Below are 17,223 nucleotides of genomic sequence, written 5' to 3' on the forward strand. Positions count from 1 at the left end.
CCTAAAGCCATTGTTACAGAAAATTAAATTCCTCAGAACTGATTGATTATGCAATTAAAAATTTAACTTAATTAAAAAGTATAATTAGTAGTGTATGAGCTAGCCTTGACAGAAAAAAACACAGAACGAGGAGTAGACTTAACAAGTACTATCACAAAAATAAGCTGACATAGTACACACAATGACATTTATTATGATTCCTTAGATCCTGTACTGGATGAGCAGAACTCTGTAACTCTGTCAGCAATATCAATATTCTCCTTAAGAAACATTTTTGATTCTCCTAAGTCAAAACATACCTGTCTACCTCAAGTTTTATGAGAGTATTTTAAGCCTTCTAGTGCACTAGTCATAGGTGCCTGTGCAGTTCATGGTATTGAACGAGTAGGAAGGAAACAGATGATGCAGAAATGCCTCCTTCACTACTGTGAAATGTTTAGTGTCCTGTCTATTGTCTGTGGGAGGTGCTGCACATTTGGGTCTAGCCTTCTCATGTACACAGCTCCGGGGAGGCAGGAGGGAGAGTGAAGCGGGACCTCGCTCTCGCAAGGAATTCCTTGTAAGTACAGCTGAATTTTCCGCTACCTAAGCTGGTATTCTAAATATTTTAATTAGCAGGGTCCTAAGGAGGTGTTGACATGGAGCTTTATACCAATGGTGGACTTAGCATTTTCCAGCACTTATGAAGACTGCAACTGCATTTTTAGGACTGATTGATAGAGTGCAATTTCATGCAAAGAGTCATACAAAATGGTTTCACTGGCTCCGCTACTCTTCATCCTGTGATGATTTGCTTTCTACAGTTCTTGTATTCAAAACAATAAAGTGGGCTAGTTTTAGAGTTGAGCAGAACAAGGGGGTCAGTAAAAGATTCAGTAAAGTTCATCTGTTTACTTTATCTTGATCATCAGCTCAGCGGCTAGCCACAATCTGATTTTGTTTGTGTACAGAAGCTTAGGCAGTGTTTCAAAACAAGCTACCAAATCAGCTTAAGGCCCAGGGAAGAAGACGGGGTTCCACTTGGACAATTAGGCAGCACTACATATGATGTCTGCATTGTGCCTAGTGGGAAGAAGGGCCACGTTTTATCTTATGGGCATGGCTCCCAGCAATCTAACATCGGATCTACATGTGAACTAATCAGTCTTCAAATGGAGTGTCCCAGACCAGGTTCTTAACCAACCTGTCTTCATATTCCAAAGGAGCATGTCTGCAGTTTTACTAGAGCAATCCGTATCCTCTCTGTAACTGCATACCTAGTAGATGTGACATATCTATTTTGGGTGTTTGAAGACATATGAAAACATTTTTTATGGATTTGAAATGAGGACACTCTTGATATCTCAACCAAATGTAATTGAATTCCACTTGATCATGATCTGCTGACTTACAGTATTTAAAAAGTGCAGGTTTTAGTGCAGGGAAAGTGTTGCTTAAATACTTCATTGGGTTGCCAAACTAGAACTAAAACAAATCCTTACTTAAGCCGAAAACTCAGCAGGGTCCACAGGGATTACAGTCTTGGCCTTTTTCTTCATTGCTGATTTATCCTAGATCTTCAGGAGAAAACTGAATCCAGAAATCTCAGGGTCCCACTTTCCACTTCTTACTAAAACAAGATTTTTAATAACGGTCCTCTGTAGGTATGGCTTCAAGTGCATCTTTCTAATAAAACTGCTATATTTCAATGTTCTGCAGGAAGAAATTGGGAACAAAAAACCCCATATTTCTCAGCATCTGAACTTCAGAGTTTGATATCACAAATATTGTAGAAAAGCTGTTAAATGGGATGTTTAAGGGGCCAAATTCCAACAGCACTTCTTCAGAACCTGATTTTTCCCACCAGCTTTGCTCACGTAACCTGAGACAATTAAAGCTCCAACCCTTAAACTCACGACAAATTTCCTTTTTGTTATAGCTAAGTAGGATCATATCCAAGAGGATGATGCAGTATTTTCTGGTTGCTGTGTTTTTTGCCATCATGGAAAAGCAGCTGCTTTAGTTTAAAGCCTTGATCTCTGCTGTGATTTCTTTCAGAGTGAACCTAACAATGCATGCGAAATTGGCCTTATCTGGTCTGAATCTAATTTGATAGTAAAGGTCAGAGTACAGCGACAGTTAGAACAGGCAGATTGTTATGCTTCAAGCAGGCCAGATTTTAAAGGTGGAAGGAAACTTGGATAGAGCCCATCAAGACACTGATATTTTCAGGTGGTGGGTGTTAATAAGTCAAGCTTGTATCTGGAGCTTAAGGCAGCTTTTTTGCCAGTTGCACCTTTATCTCTGTTATTGACATATGCTGCAGTAACTGGGGCAGTGGAGGACACTAGCTTTTAAATTACTTTTACACAGAGGTATTTTTGTATTGTTTTCTTCAAAGACTTTGAAAAATGAGTTGTTCACTTCCCCCTAATATACTCTGCCATAGGACAATAAGCACATTTCAAGTGAAAATACAGAAGACATGGTTTTACATAAGCATGCTAATACATATATACAAAATGTTATACTCCGTACAGTTTCAGTCCTAGCATATTCATGCCAATTGGGCAACCATCTTGATGTTCAACAAATAACATACCAGATCTAAAAATTCAAAATAACCAATAAGTCAGTTGTCCCAGAGTGGGTCCACGTATTTTGTAGCCGTGCTGAAAACTGCATGAAAACTGTGATACTTTTCATTGTTCAGTAGTCCTTCCCCCTTCTGGTGATGTTGGTACAATTAAAGTTGAGTGGCATCACTAAAAGAAGCTTTATCCTTTTCCTGCATTGTAGTCATATGGTAACTTTTTATAGCTATAACTACTGCTGCTTAATTTCCTATCCCAACAGTACATGGCTGAGATGTAACAATATTGCACAGCAGTGGTGTCTTACTTCACAAAACATTTCGTTGGGGCTGTTGGGCCATCTCCTGCTAATCAGATTACTCACCAAGGTGCACACCCTCCGGGATCAAGTGTGGTCGGTGGACCTGGTAGGTTGCAATGTTCCAAACAGTTTAATGAATATCTACCCATTTAATTTTGCTTAAGAAGAACCAGCAGGGTGGCTGCACAGATTATTGCCTCTGAATCCTGTTGTTCTCAACTAAGTGTTTAATTCCCGCTTCTGCGATATGAGTTGGTAATTGCAATACTAGATAGCACATTTGATCTTGCTGCTTCTGGCAATGGAATCCCATTGAGCTACCTATTCCAAAGCAATATGTGGAGGTTTCTTATAAACCTAAATATTGCCTAACATAAAATAGCATATCTAACAGTAGAGCAACAGCTGGCATGCTGGGGGTATATTCATTTGCACCCTTCTGCGCTGCCACAAGCAGGTATTGCTATACATAAAAGAACTGGGAAAATGGCATTAAAAATATTATTCTTTGAGAGGATGTTTGTTTCCACAGCTGTTTTCTGTCCTCTATCCTTAACTCTAGTGTTTTGCAATAGTCTCATATTTTTACTTCTTTTGTTGTACCTGTAATGAAGTATTGAAGCTCTAACATACAATATTCCTTGCAGAAGCTTGCATTAGAAATTGTCATCTGTTATACCTGTTGCAACAGAGGTCATTTCTTACTTTGTAGGCATATTCTCAGACAGCTCTCTGGTCCAAAGGATTAAAAAATTAAATCAAACCAAAACCAGATGAAGATAGAATAGCAGACTACTTGAATAGGCTCTCAAATATCCATTATTTTGCTGTGGCATTTATGTCTTACACAGTACAAGGCAGCCTACAATTCAATCTCACTGTTGTATATAACTGTAATTTTTTTAACAGTTATGTTCCAACTTTATCATTAGAGGATTCATTCTGCCATCACTTATGGACAAAATTCTCATTCATGTCCCTGAATATGCATTCAGATTACAAAAGGCAAAAATTGGTCTATGGAAATAAGATCGCAAACTATAGCTACAAACAAGTAGGGCTGCTAAAAGTATCATAGAAAAGAAGACACTTAGGATGCAGGTTTTCCTCTAATCCCAGATTCCTTTAATACAAGAAAAAAGATCTAACTGTCTGGAAGAGTGCCAGATATGTTTTCTCTAAGCGAACGTCTAATTCTAAGAGAGAAAATGAAAGCTTGATTAGTTTTTTTTTTTTTTACAGTCTATGTGGTTCAATTACATTTCTTTCCATTCTACCTCCTATTGTGCTGGAATTTGCAGAACTTTGTCGCTAAATGATTACATGACATTTGTTGATGTGTCTGTCCTGAGACAGGGTCTTGGACATTTCAGAATGGCAATGTGGTTTAAACAGAGTGGTCAAAAAATGAAAGATGCTGTTAACAAGACACTAGTTTAGCGAAGTCAGAAATGCAATAGACATTTGCCTCTGGAAATGCCAGCAAACAGCCCTGAAGCCTTGATGCAAGAAACATTAAATAATTTATCAGCCACACAGAGAACAAATCTATCGTCTAAATGAATTATGCAATTAAATAAGATTTAGTAAGTAGTTAATATTTTGTGATTCTAATACCTGAAAATGCATGACCGTCATGTTAAGCAGCGGCATTTAGCACACCCAGACTGAATTACATTTATTATTCTCTGGAAAGATTCCAAGAACTTGCTGGATTCTCCCATCTTTATGCCGGACAGATGTCCCTGCTTTTGTTTTACAGAAAATCTAAGTGTATTATTTATAGAAGGAAAAGTTGATGGGATCTCTGATATGTATTCTCCATCTCTTATGCCCTTTAAGCTCTATTTGTCCTCTGTGAGCAAATCTGCAGTTGAACATGCTGCCTGCAAACTACTGTGCCACTCAAAGAATCGTGCTGTAAGTGTTTGAACTTACCACAGTTTTGTAGCAGTATTCACAGAATCACAGAATTGCTGAGGTTGGAGTGGTCTCTGGACCCCTCTAATTTGGAAATTGCCTAGTTCAACCCCCCCTGCTCAAAGCAGGGTCAGATAGAGCAGGTTACTTAGGGCCATGTCCAGCTGGGTTTTGATTATCTACGGGGACGGAGACTCCACAACCTTTCTCGGCAACTTTTTCCAGTGTTCGACCACCCTCACAGTAAAAAAGTTTTTTTAATGTTTAATTGGAATTTCCTGTATTTTGGTTTGTGCCCTGTTTTCCTTTCAATTGCTGCCACCCAGAAGACTCTGCCTCAGTCTTCTTTATTCCTCCCATCAGGCATTTATACACATTGATAAGATCCCCCTGAGCCTTCTCTTCTCCAGGCTGAACAGCCCTACATCTCACCCCCTCTCAGACTCTCCTCGTCTGTCCATTTCCTTAAAACGTCTTTGTGGACCTTTGCTGGACTCGCTCCAGTGTGTCCATGTCTTTCCTGAATGGGGGATCCCAGCACTGGACACCGAACACTGTAGCATTATATCACTGTTCCCTAGAAGGCAGGTGGGAAGGATGATATAGCAGGTATAGAAACTCCAAAGCAACATTTCAAAATGATCATGTGTGACCACCAGGATTAATGCACCAGAGCTGTGGGTTTAAAGGGCTGCAAAAGCCATAAAAAAAAAGTGACTAGAAGATGTAGAAGATGCTAGAAAACGTAGAATAACTGTATTCTTTAAGAAAAGTCAGTGCAAATCAGATATCAGCTTTGGGCAATAGAAAGGTTTGGAAGTGATATTAGCCTGTTCAGCTGCAAAAAAAAAAAAAAAAAAAAAAGAAAGAAAGAAAAAGAAAAGAAATATTTTAGTCGATCTTTTTACTCAGTATTTTCCCTTTTCCAGAGACACTGAACACTGGCAGGGGGAGGAGACAATGGCTAACATACGGTACTCCAGGAAGCAAAACCTGAGAGAGGAATAGAATGGAGTTACTGAACTAGTTAATGAATGTGCTGAAAGTCTTTTCATTGTGTTCATAATTTTTCAAAAAAATGCTAATGTAGTTTGACATAAAAAAATGAATGAATGGGAAGAATAACTACACTAGTGCACTGGAAAGAAGGAAACTAAAATCTCAAGAGAAATGGGAAATGAGAAATTTTCATGTCGTCTCATAAAGAGAATCACTCTTTATCTAAATTCCTAAATCCCAGGTTGAAAAGCATAAAGCAATGCATTGAATTGCCTGGCACTAGGTAGTTGCTTATAACAGATCATCTTGGGGTATATTTCCTGTTAATGTAAATTCTGAGCTTCAGGAATAAATCAATAATATTTTGTCCTCGCTCCCAGGATCATTTTCAAAGGACACTACTGACAGATGCTGTCAAATCTGAATGTTTCGTTTCTCAGAACTTAAAAATGAAACTCTTTATAATTGCATTATTGGGGGTTAAAAGTAATGAATACCAAAATTTTCCTCCTTCTTTTGCTTAAGAAGCAAGATTGAATCTTTTCTAAGTCCAGAAGCTTTATAGCTAAATGCTGAATGTTCTGTTCAGCATCAAGGCAAATCCTAAGTTAAGCTATCAGAGCCAAAGAACAGCAATACTGTCTCCTTATCTAAAGCTTTTCTTCAGAGGATTCAGAAACATTCAGTAAACATTAGTGAATTTAAGCAATTCTCTGTGAAGCAGATAGTCAGACTTTTCAAAAGCCTGTAAGTGCCAGGAAATCCATTAGCTCTCTATTATCAAAGGGCATCCCATAGAATAAGCCAATGAAAAATAAGGCATGTTAGAAGAAAATCAGTCACAGATTACACAGACTCTTGCTGTCAAAAGAGTATAGTTTGAGAAAGAACTGACGTATGAAGTTAGTTTCCTTTTCTTTCAGGTTCCAATTAAATGCTCTTTAGGGATGATAGGAATTGTCTCATTAATTTTTGTGGGATTTGACTCCCACATTCAGCAAGAGTTCTGAAATTTGGTCTGATCTGTAATAAAAGCATCTGAGATGGTGATGCTTTTTGAACCTAGAACTGGAATCTCAGCCTTGGTCTGCTCAGTGGAATGTAAGGTTGTGAAGTAGAAGCCTTCCAAAATTTTAAGGTTTCTGGATCATGTGCCAAGCTTCTGCTGAACTCTAGCATTTACGTCATGATCAGATACTGGTTAAGAGAGAAACTAAAAGATCAAGCACTTATCAAATCTTACTGTATATGTATAATCAATAAACATATTTTTAGTGGCAATAAGCCTGGAAACTAAATGTAGGTCTCAGGTTTTACAAATTTGGTTATTGCTCCATACTTCCTTGGTGGGTGGCATTTGAAATTCAGCATCTGAAATCCTTTGACATAGCATAAATAACCTCTCTAGTGCGCTGTCATTAGACATATTGGTTTTACTCCCCTTCTATACCTGGTTGGTATAAAATAACACCATCAATCTTGTAAAAAGGACCTCTGGCTTTCCCTCCTCCAGCCCAGTTACTACCGCTGTCTCTCCATAAGTCATGAATTCTCCTAGCACAGCAGGAACACATTAATGATTTATTTTTTCTAAGGAATACCCATATTGCAAATGATTTTGTTACCTTACTGGTTACTCTCACTGCAGGACATTGTTGCTAATAGATTCCCTTGAGCATTTGCACTCTTGTGTTCCTCATTTAACTGGATCCCAAGTGCTATGCATGTTAAATACCTCATCCATAATTTCTTTAAGCGTGAAATTTCTGTCACAAACTCTTTGTTGGCTAGGCAATTTCCTGCATCAACAGTAAAAACAGGGCACAAGGCGTTACTAAAATTCATGGGCAAAGTTGCTGGTTGTAGTTATTCAGAGTCACACGCAGTGATGGTCTCATGTTTTGGGAGAATATCAGTTCCAGCACGCCTTACCTCTGCCACTCTGTATGACCTCTCAGTTTTCTGAAATCCTGGATCACTTTCAGATCCTCACATTATTTTCTTATAGGCCTCTCCAACTGTGGCACAGTAGTTTGGAAGCACTAAAGTCAAAATAAATTTTACCATAGACTGCAGTGAGGGCAGGAGTGTGTGCCAAGACTAAATGCTTTCAAAAATCCCACTCTTCTTATCATCTGCGAGATTTTGTTAATGGAGTCCTACTGATCCACAGAGGAAGTCCTTAATTAGCAGAGGAAATGGTTTCAGAGGCAAAAGGACAGAGAAAAGGGATTTTTTTTCCCGCTTTCTCCCCAAAGAAAAAGCCTGTTTATTTTTTTCCTGTTTAGTAGTGCTGTATGTCTAGGTTGAGTAGCAAGCTTTATGGGGTGCTGGGAAACTTGGCTGGAACCTGGAAGAGAAATACCGAAGCCTGTAGGATGCAGACAGTCAGCCCTGAGTGCCAACACTTAATGCTATTTACAAGCACGATACGTAATTCCCGGGCTGGGGCAAGACCGTAGGGCTGTCCTGGCAGGAGGTGACCGAGTAACCCTGGTGCTGCCTGTGGGAGGGAAGACACTGCAGGTGGTGAGAGCAACATCACAGGGCCTTTGGTCAGGGGACTGCATGCCTCTGTGGCTCTTCAGCCTCTGCCCCCCAGTTTGGCTGCGGGGCCCCAGGGCAGCGCCGAGTCCACAATGCCCGGTGCAGCTCCACAGCAGAGCTGGGGAGCAACAGGTAGCTGGGACTGTTGCTTGCCTGGGGCTGTTCCCAGAGGTCTTGTGGCCTTCAGTCACAGACGGGCTCCCTCAGAGGGTCAAGGAGGTGAATAATCCTTGATATAAGGAGGATGGCAGGGCTTACGGGGTTAGCACGGCCTTACCAACGTGGTGGGTGCTGGACTGGGCAAGACAAAGACTCAGTGATGTGGAGGGGAAAGAGCCAAAAGGTGCGAGGTGTCCTCTGGGCTGGGAGGGAGGATGGGATTGGCTGGGGGGAGTGCTCCCAGCATGGCGGCGGAGAGGGTCAGTGTTGCCCAGTGGACAGGGAAGCCATTATATCTGTTGCTTGTTGTATAGCTGTGTGAAGAGCATATCTAACCAGTACTGACGTGACTGATAGCATGCACGCCCTGGCTATGGATATGCTTGTCCAAGTGTTTTCTAGGAGTGCTAATAGATAAAACATTGCAAATACCACTAACAGGCTACAAATTACAACTCCAGCACTAAACAGTGTACATCAGAAATGATGGTGTTCTATAATACTGGCTATTTGTTTTTTGTTTTTTGTTTTTTTTCCAAAAATCTTGTGTGTATTACAAACCCAAAGCACAGTAATGCTGAGAAAGGTCTGTGCTTCATCATATCACCTTCTTTCTCTTAAATAAATACATATGATGCAGATTTTATTTGGAGATGCTTAGGATTTATTTTATAATTTTCTTCTGAGGTGCTTTTTCTTGTCCATTTCCTTTCTTGCTTTTGCAGTTACTCTGTCCTTTGTAGCTGCTTGTAACTGATATGTGCATGTGATTAGTCAGTGATGAATAGCCAAGTTCTATTATTTTTCTTATGTACGTTATTCCAAAATGAGATATATCTAAATATAAATAAAAGTGTTTGAATATGGCTCTATATTGTTGCATATGTGCAATGCTTTTGCACTTTTTACTCTTCTTTCCAAGGAATCAGAAAATGTAATGCTAAGACTAATTCAAAAGACTTATGGGGGAAGTAGACAAAGAAATACAGGTTAACACTATACTGGCACTATTTCTAAACAGAAACTGAATGATAGGCCTTCTGTTTTTCCAAGTAAATGTTGATTCATCTAAGTGACCTATAGCAGTGCTTAAACTATGGTAACATATCTGTTCGTGTGTGGAGAATAAAATACAGCGTACCATGTTTCATCTACAGTACAAACATGAAATATTATAAAGAAAGCACCTCAGTTTTGCAGTTGCCACTAAGTTGCTACAAAGTTCTCTAAGCATTTTTGACTATTTTTGAATTTAAACACTTAGAAGTTTTGCCTTAGAAAAATATAGGAAGAAATGGAAACCAGGATGGACCATGGAGCTATAGAAAGCTGCCTAGAAGGATCTTATCTCTGTTTATATGCATAATTCATAGCTTTTAAGCACTCCTTTAGAAGCTATTGTAGAGTCTGGCAGATAGGCCTCATAAGTCCTGCTAATGATTTCCTTTCAGTTCCTGCTCTGAGCAGATAAGGAAGTAGGAAGGGACAGCAAGGGAATGTGCTGCAGCCCAGTCAGACCGCATGCAACTGGGCAAGCTGGGACCAGATGGGAGGGCAGCGAGGAGTCAGCCATGGGTCACGTCCGCTGGCTCTGTCTCTGCGCGCTGCAGCACATGGGACTTTGTGGCGAGGCTGCCTCTACGGATGAAGAGACAGCAGGAAGGGAGGGAAGGACACACCTACACATGGTAGATGGTCTGAGTAATTTGCTGAAAAAACGGACAGGGGACAAGGTGGCAAGTAGGTACTGCAGCAAGGATGGGGGTTGGAAACATGGGAAAGAAACCCATCATATTACTACATCAGGTCACTGCTGGTCTGTGGACTATTCTGACGGCAGAGTAGCAGCTGATCAGGGCCTGTTCCTCAGTCGCTGTTCATCTGAGTTCTGAACTCTGCAGCCAGAAAAGTCTCCCAAGCAGTTTGATTTCTGAAGTCACTAACTGTCCAGCTTGCCTTTCCACCAAACAGTATTTTACTATATTATTTATATACTTCCTATTTTTTCCTATTTTTTCCATTTTCCTATATTTCCTATAGCAAAACTAATTTACAGTATATTTACTTGATGTATCCTAATATCCAGTGTCTGAAATGCAGCCTTATCATATGCCATCACAAGCTGTAACCACAGAGAAGCTGTAATGCCATCTATGCATCACTTTTTTACAAACAGAGAGCTGCCTCCTGACTCAAGATGTGGCACCAGCCACGGCAGCTGTGGGAAGCACAGTAACTCAGAAACAGTACTAAGTCATGAGAGACATTTGCTATCTTCCCCTTTCCAGAGGTAGGTAGTAAGTATGGCCTGCTTTCAAGACGGTGCTAGTCAGCCAGAAAGGAGCAGCACTGACTGCCCCTTCCCTGCTACCTGCTGAAGAGGGAAAAATAAACACATTTAGTGCTCTTACAGGGGTCCAAGGTTTTGGCAGATTGAACCTACCAGGTACTGATTTGCTTCTAGTCTCCCTAATCTTTCACCTAACACCTAATCTTTAAGTCTTTGATTAGTTTTGGACTAATCTATAAATTCTAAAGCTTCTCCAATATTTGTTAGCTCTTCCATATTTAAGAAAAGATGCTATACAGGCTGCATATATTGTCTACACATTGAAAAGTTTCAACAGTGCATTAGCTGTATAGTACAGCTTGGCTCCCCAGCTCTGACTCAGTTTCGTTGGAAGACTTTTACTGAAATAAGTCTTATAAAATTACCTCAGAATTTGGTTGATCTTCTGGGTCTTCTTTTCTATGTCTTTTGCATTTACCTGAGTGAATTTTTAAAATATTTATGCTATCCTAATGAAGCCATTAATGGTATAATTACATACTATTATACATAATTACAGCATGTTACTCCTAATTGCCCTTTTCTGTCTCTTTTTTTTTGAGATGAAGGGTGTGTGGAGAGTTTCCTCTGTCAGAACAATGTAGTTTTGCATGGTTTATGAGTATATAATGTGAATAATTTGTGAACTCATGCATCACTATTATCAACTACTAATGATGATCATATTACAAATAAGAATACATTATTTAAGCAATTTACCTCATTTAGTTTTTCCTAAATGTTTGATGGGAAAAAAAAGTCCTTATTTTCTCTTGTCATTCTAAGATGCAGCATAAGCTTATTTTCTAAGCTGCCAAATTCACTGTGCTTATTGAAAACATTTCTGCAATTCTGCATGTACCCAACATAAGTAAGTATTTAAATTTTATTTAGCCAAAGCAGCCATTGACACCAGTGCCAGGAAGGAATTGGATAGAGTAAGAATGTTTGGTTTGGATTAAGCTGTTTTCTCCTATTGTGTGACCTCTCTCCCAAAGAAAAGGCTCATTGAGTGAGTAGTGTTTGCTGGGAAAAAACATTTTCCTTGCTCAAAGACAAAAGAATGAGGGATTAGCAAAGTAGATGGACCCCATGGTTCTCAGATTATAGGTCTATTTTGCCAGAGCACTTTATAAGAAAAATTTACATGCTGTTAGACTGACTTTGTTCTTCTGAGCCAGAATCATCCAATGCAAAATGTAAACATTTGAAATGGAAATGTGATTTTTGAACATTTTGTGAACATTTAATGAAAAGCCAGCCCCTTGAAACTCTGACTATTTCTATCTCTCATCACTTCGATATTGGTTTCATGTTTCATTTAGTGTGATGCCAGCAGGAGAACAATCTTTTGGTTGGGCATGTCTCCACTTTGATCAAAAATATCTCCATTTCTTAATGGAATACAGGTAGAAAGTATTGTAGGCTTGGCTGTGTGGAAATCAATGGACACAGAGGTAACCCCGGAATGCTGCTGAATCCTATCACAGTAGAAATCAGTGCTGGCTGTAGAGCTGTTCCTAAAATGCCTACAAGCAAAAAAGACCTACTTATGACTCTTCTAAAGTGGGAGAGCTGCAGCGAGCTTAAACACTGAGAAACACTGATAAACGGATGGTGTCTGAAAGACCTTGTGATTCTAGGGGTTATGTCCAAACCCGTAGTTTACAGCCTGTGCTTACGTGAACAGTCGTATGAAAGTGTCATGAGACATGAGTCCAGGTCCTTTCACTCAAAACTATTTCTATATTTTATCCAGTGGCATACATCTAAGTCACATAGTCAGTGAATAAAAAGAAAAGTGCTAGAACATATTCATCTCTTCCTTTGGCCTCATGCTAAAGGAAAGTGGAAGCTGTTATTGAATTTGCAGGGAACGATATTTTAGAAGCTTACTAAGCATATGGGGAGAGTATCCAGCAGATAAAGGCAACTGGTATCTTCGGGGTAATGGTTCTGTGCTTCAGGACTCTGATGGTGTGATTTGGTTACCCAACAGTTCATTCCCAAAAGGACTGGAAAAGTACTGAGACATAGTTTTTATTTGAAGTTCCTGAAACACCTGGAAGTATGTAGCAAGTGAGTAGGGGGATCTTGTGACTGATGTTCTGGTCTTAGCTCCAGATGTATCTACAAGAATGGAGTTGTTACGGGATAATAACTGCTTAGAATATTTAAAACAACACTTGATATAAATGATTAATTATTATGAGAGGGCGAAGTTATCATTGGGAGACACAGAAATCTTCACCTGTACACGCATATAAATGAGCTGAAAAAACCCCAAAAAACAAAAGGGGAATAGGAAGACGACGATCTGCTGATGATCCAAATTACTCAGGGTAGTCAAAATGAAATGGATCATGAAGAGGCATAGGGAATGTCTGGGAGGTAAACCGGCAGATGAAATTCTATTTTGATAAGCGCAAATAATGTATATGGGGCAAGGCAATAATCTTAACTGTACATGAAGGGCTCTAATTCATTACAGCTACTCAGAAAAGAGAACTTGACATCATTGTGGACAGCTCCCTGAAAACATCTGTTTAATGCTCAGCCACAGTCACAAAGGCAAGCAGAATGGTTAGCTTTATTGGGGAAGGAGCAGAAAACATGACTATAACACTGCATAAGCGTTGGGTGCCTATGCCTCAGATTCTCTGTGCATTCATATGCAGAGAAGGGTGACAAAAATGCTCACGGTATGGAATGGCATCTATGTAAGGAGAGAGCCCACGTGAAGCTAGGACTCTTCTTTTGGAAAAGAAATGATGCAGGCATCATTTGATATGATAGGGGTTATAAAGCTTGAATGGAAAAAGGAAAATGAATAGGAAATTTTGTTTGTTTCTTGTAACACAAGGTCTAGAGAGCATTTAATAATCAAATCTCAAATTTAAAACAATGTCCTTTTTTGCAAAGGACTTACTTTGCATAATTAAAGTGGGGAATGTTTGTAATACCAAAAGTGTAAATGGTTTTAAAAAAATTAAGTTTCGAGACTTATGGAAAAAAGAGCTATCTGAGCACTACTAAAGATAGAGATTTAAAAGACACTAGCAGCACAAGACACACAAATGTTAAGATTGCCAAAAACTGGGAGGATACACCAAGGAAAGTACCAGCTGAGATTCACCCCATTCTTTTATTCCTTTTCATTTTTACACTATTTATATAACAGTGACTTCTCCTTGTTTTAAAAATATGCATACGTAAATTTTGTAAACTAAGTTGGAAAAACAGCTAGTATAAAAAGCAAAATATTTTGTTATAGTACATAGTTAGGATAGAATTAAAGGTGAATCAGAATATTGTTAAGTGAATTAATAGTTCTTTCGTAGAAAACTAGGTAGGATTATCTGGTATCTTAAACCTTATTTTTTTATCTGGTATCTTAAACCTTATTTTTATTGACCTACTATATGCCTGCAGCTTTGTTAACAAATCAAAAAATGACCTCGAGAAGTTAAAAAAGCAAGTCACTGATACAGCATGACCATCACAACTAAGTTAATTTTCACAGGTGTCCCAGGTCAAAACAGGCAGGGGTGTTGGTTACTGAGAACTAATGTTTGAAGTGCCCTTTGCCATGGAGCTGTACAAAGCTTTCTGATGTTCACAGGGCTTTGTTATGTGGATTTCTGCTATGTACACAGATATGCCAGAACAGGAGCTATTCAGCTGTGAACTGAAGTCAGTTGTGAACCAGTGACCTGTCATAAATCTTTTAACAAAATTAATTAATTTGAAGGCTTCTGACGTAGGGAAGCTTTGACTGTTCCACTGATCATGATACTGATAGAAAACTCTCTAACTTTGAAAGGGAGAAGGATAGTTTCAAGACGCTCGGTTAAAATTACATAATGTAAAGCCTGTAGTGAATTTAAAAACAATCTGAAGACTATGTTTTGATTTCCTGTCTGACTAATATATCTTTCAGGACTTGTGTTTTGCCACAGAACTGAAGAGCACAATCCTACCCAGCTGTATGCATGTATCTTTTCCATGTGAGTATTCACTGAAATGTATACTGTGTGAAATTCTGAATTTATTAAAGTTAGTGGAAAGGAAGCTGCAAGCCCTGTGTGAGAGGAAACAAGTGATGCTTTTTTACAGTAATCCTCTTAACTCCTGACATGGTGAAGCCATAATTTCACAACATGTTGACTTAAGAGGTTCCTGTCTCTTCAGTGGGGTCAAGACAAGGCTGTTTTGCAGCTGGGTTACCAGGCTGATGCTATCTGTTAAAATAATATTTCAAAACAATATTTCAGTAATTCTTTTCTGATAAAATAGGATCAGGTGGGGTTTTTTTTGGTACTGAAATGTCATTTGGTTAGAACAGAAACAGAAGTATTACAAAACTACATCCTGACCTATGAATAATGAGGTGCAGAAAATGCTGCAGATGTCCAGTAATACTTGTAGGAATGTATACTAAAAAGACATGTTGGTCCCATATGTTTGTATTAACTCTGATATCATTCAGGTAGTGAGTGACTTTACTAACACCTTTAGACAATCAGAACATAAAAATGACTATAGTGAGGTCCATTAAGCTGCTCTCTTGTCTTGAGTAGTGGATAAACGGAAGCCCTGGAGAAAGTAAGCATAAGGCAAATGTACAACGATCTCTTGACTAAACCCCACACAGTCTTCTAGACAATCTTCCAGTTGAGCCAGCTCTGACATCTGCATATTTTTAGTTTCTTAGTGGGTTTTTCTACCATGAACTGATATAATTTCCTTGAAATTGTGTCAACTTTTACATTCACAGTATCCTTGGGCAAGGAGTTGCATAGGTTTGCTACCTGTTGTGCCCTGAGCTATTTCACTTTGCTCTCAACCTGTCTCCCGCTAACTTCAGTTACTTGTATTGCAAGAGTTGGAGAGTGGTCAACCTATGTTCACCTCCACCACACCACTAATGGCTTTTTAGACTACTATCATATTTAGCCTGAATCATCCTTTTTTTCAGACTGAAGAATCCTAGTTCACTTGGTGGTTCCTCCTATAGAAGTCACTCCACGTAGCTAGCTAGTGTTGCTATCCACAAAAACTTCCCACATGTTCTTTCTGGAGTTGTCTGGCTCAGTGGCAGGTTAAAGTAAGAACTACTTGAAGTATTCCATAGTATGGAGGCATGCTACAGGCAGCATGTGTTTTTCAGGTGCATGCACCGAAATTTAGATGTTTTCAAACTATGCAATAGTATAAGAAATTCATGCGGAAAGACTTAACTGAGTAAATATGAGCAGTCACTTCACAGAAGGGGTAGTAGAAGCTTGTAGTGAAATAACAAATATGCTAGGCCAGCACTCCCTGCATTGTGATAATGAATCTCCTTAGAGCTCTCTTAATTGTTATGGAAAAAAATCCACTTGCAATAATAGCTTGCAGCAATCATTTGGACACCATAATTTGTTGAAATGTAGCAGACACTCATATTGGTTTGTATACAAGAGCTAGTAAAGAAAAGGACAAAAGGTACCTTTCATCTCGTCTCATTCAAAAAAGATACTCCCTTAGTTCAGTCAGCATCTCCATTGATAGCCTGTGATTTCTGTCATTCTAATGTTTGATTACCTAACCCTCAAAAATGAGGGATTACTAATAGTGTGAAATAGCTGTTACATAGACAAAATATCTTGAATGGGAACAGTGAGGTAAGTGTATGGTAGCTTCACTGTCCAGATCCTACTGCATCCAGGGATCAAACTGCTGCTGTCATGCTGTTCACTCTGTTTCACCCCTTCAACAAAGGAGTGAAAGTATCCCTCAGATATCTGCATCCATGACAAGGCAATTTGTGACGCTGCTAGTGCTGCACCTGTGACAAGTTAGAACAACTGCCTGCTTGTGCCTCCAGTGCTTCAGGAATGTTAATATATTGTTCACATGCCCATAATCAGTGTTGAGCTTTGATGTAGATAGATGGTGACTTGAGATGAACACATGCATGACATGTCACATGACAGCTTGACATGGCCAGATCTAGAGACCTGACCTCAGCTGAGACAATGAAGTATATATCTAGAGAGCATGGATGCAAAAAAGGTTACCACTTGGTAAGGTGGAGATCCAGCGTTGGAAAGGGGAAAGAGTTATTTGGTATATGCTATTTGAGTAGATTCCTCCACTAATTAGCTTTGTAGTTTGATAGATACGTTGGTGCAATGTTTGGATAAAACTTCCACACTGCTTATGTGTTTAAAATACTTCCATATCTGTCACAGATTTCCTTCAGCTCAAATTAAACAAGCTTCCATAAAAAATTCTTTGAAAATATAAGTAAATATATATTTGAACACATTTAGAAAATGTAGAGGCTGAGAGACTTAACCTGGATGTGATACAGATTTCAGCAGATCACGTAGTCTGTCAGGTAGCTTGAC

General features: G+C 39.1%; 1 protein-coding gene across 1 annotated transcript in view; it reads left to right on the forward strand.

Moving 5' to 3' along the window:
* The first annotated feature begins 466 nt into the window (after positions 1-466).
* Positions 467-17,223, forward strand: part of SCIN (scinderin) — a 107,678-nt gene continuing 90,921 nt past the window's right edge. Inside the window, exons 1-2 of the mRNA XM_068934986.1 lie at positions 467-559; positions 14,769-14,835. The gene's annotated coding sequence lies outside the window, so the exon portion shown is untranslated. The remainder of the gene's footprint in view (positions 560-14,768; positions 14,836-17,223) is intronic.

The sequence above is a fragment of the Struthio camelus genome, chromosome 2 (assembly GCF_040807025.1).
Source record: "Struthio camelus isolate bStrCam1 chromosome 2, bStrCam1.hap1, whole genome shotgun sequence".
Taxonomy (NCBI): domain Eukaryota; kingdom Metazoa; phylum Chordata; class Aves; order Struthioniformes; family Struthionidae; genus Struthio; species Struthio camelus.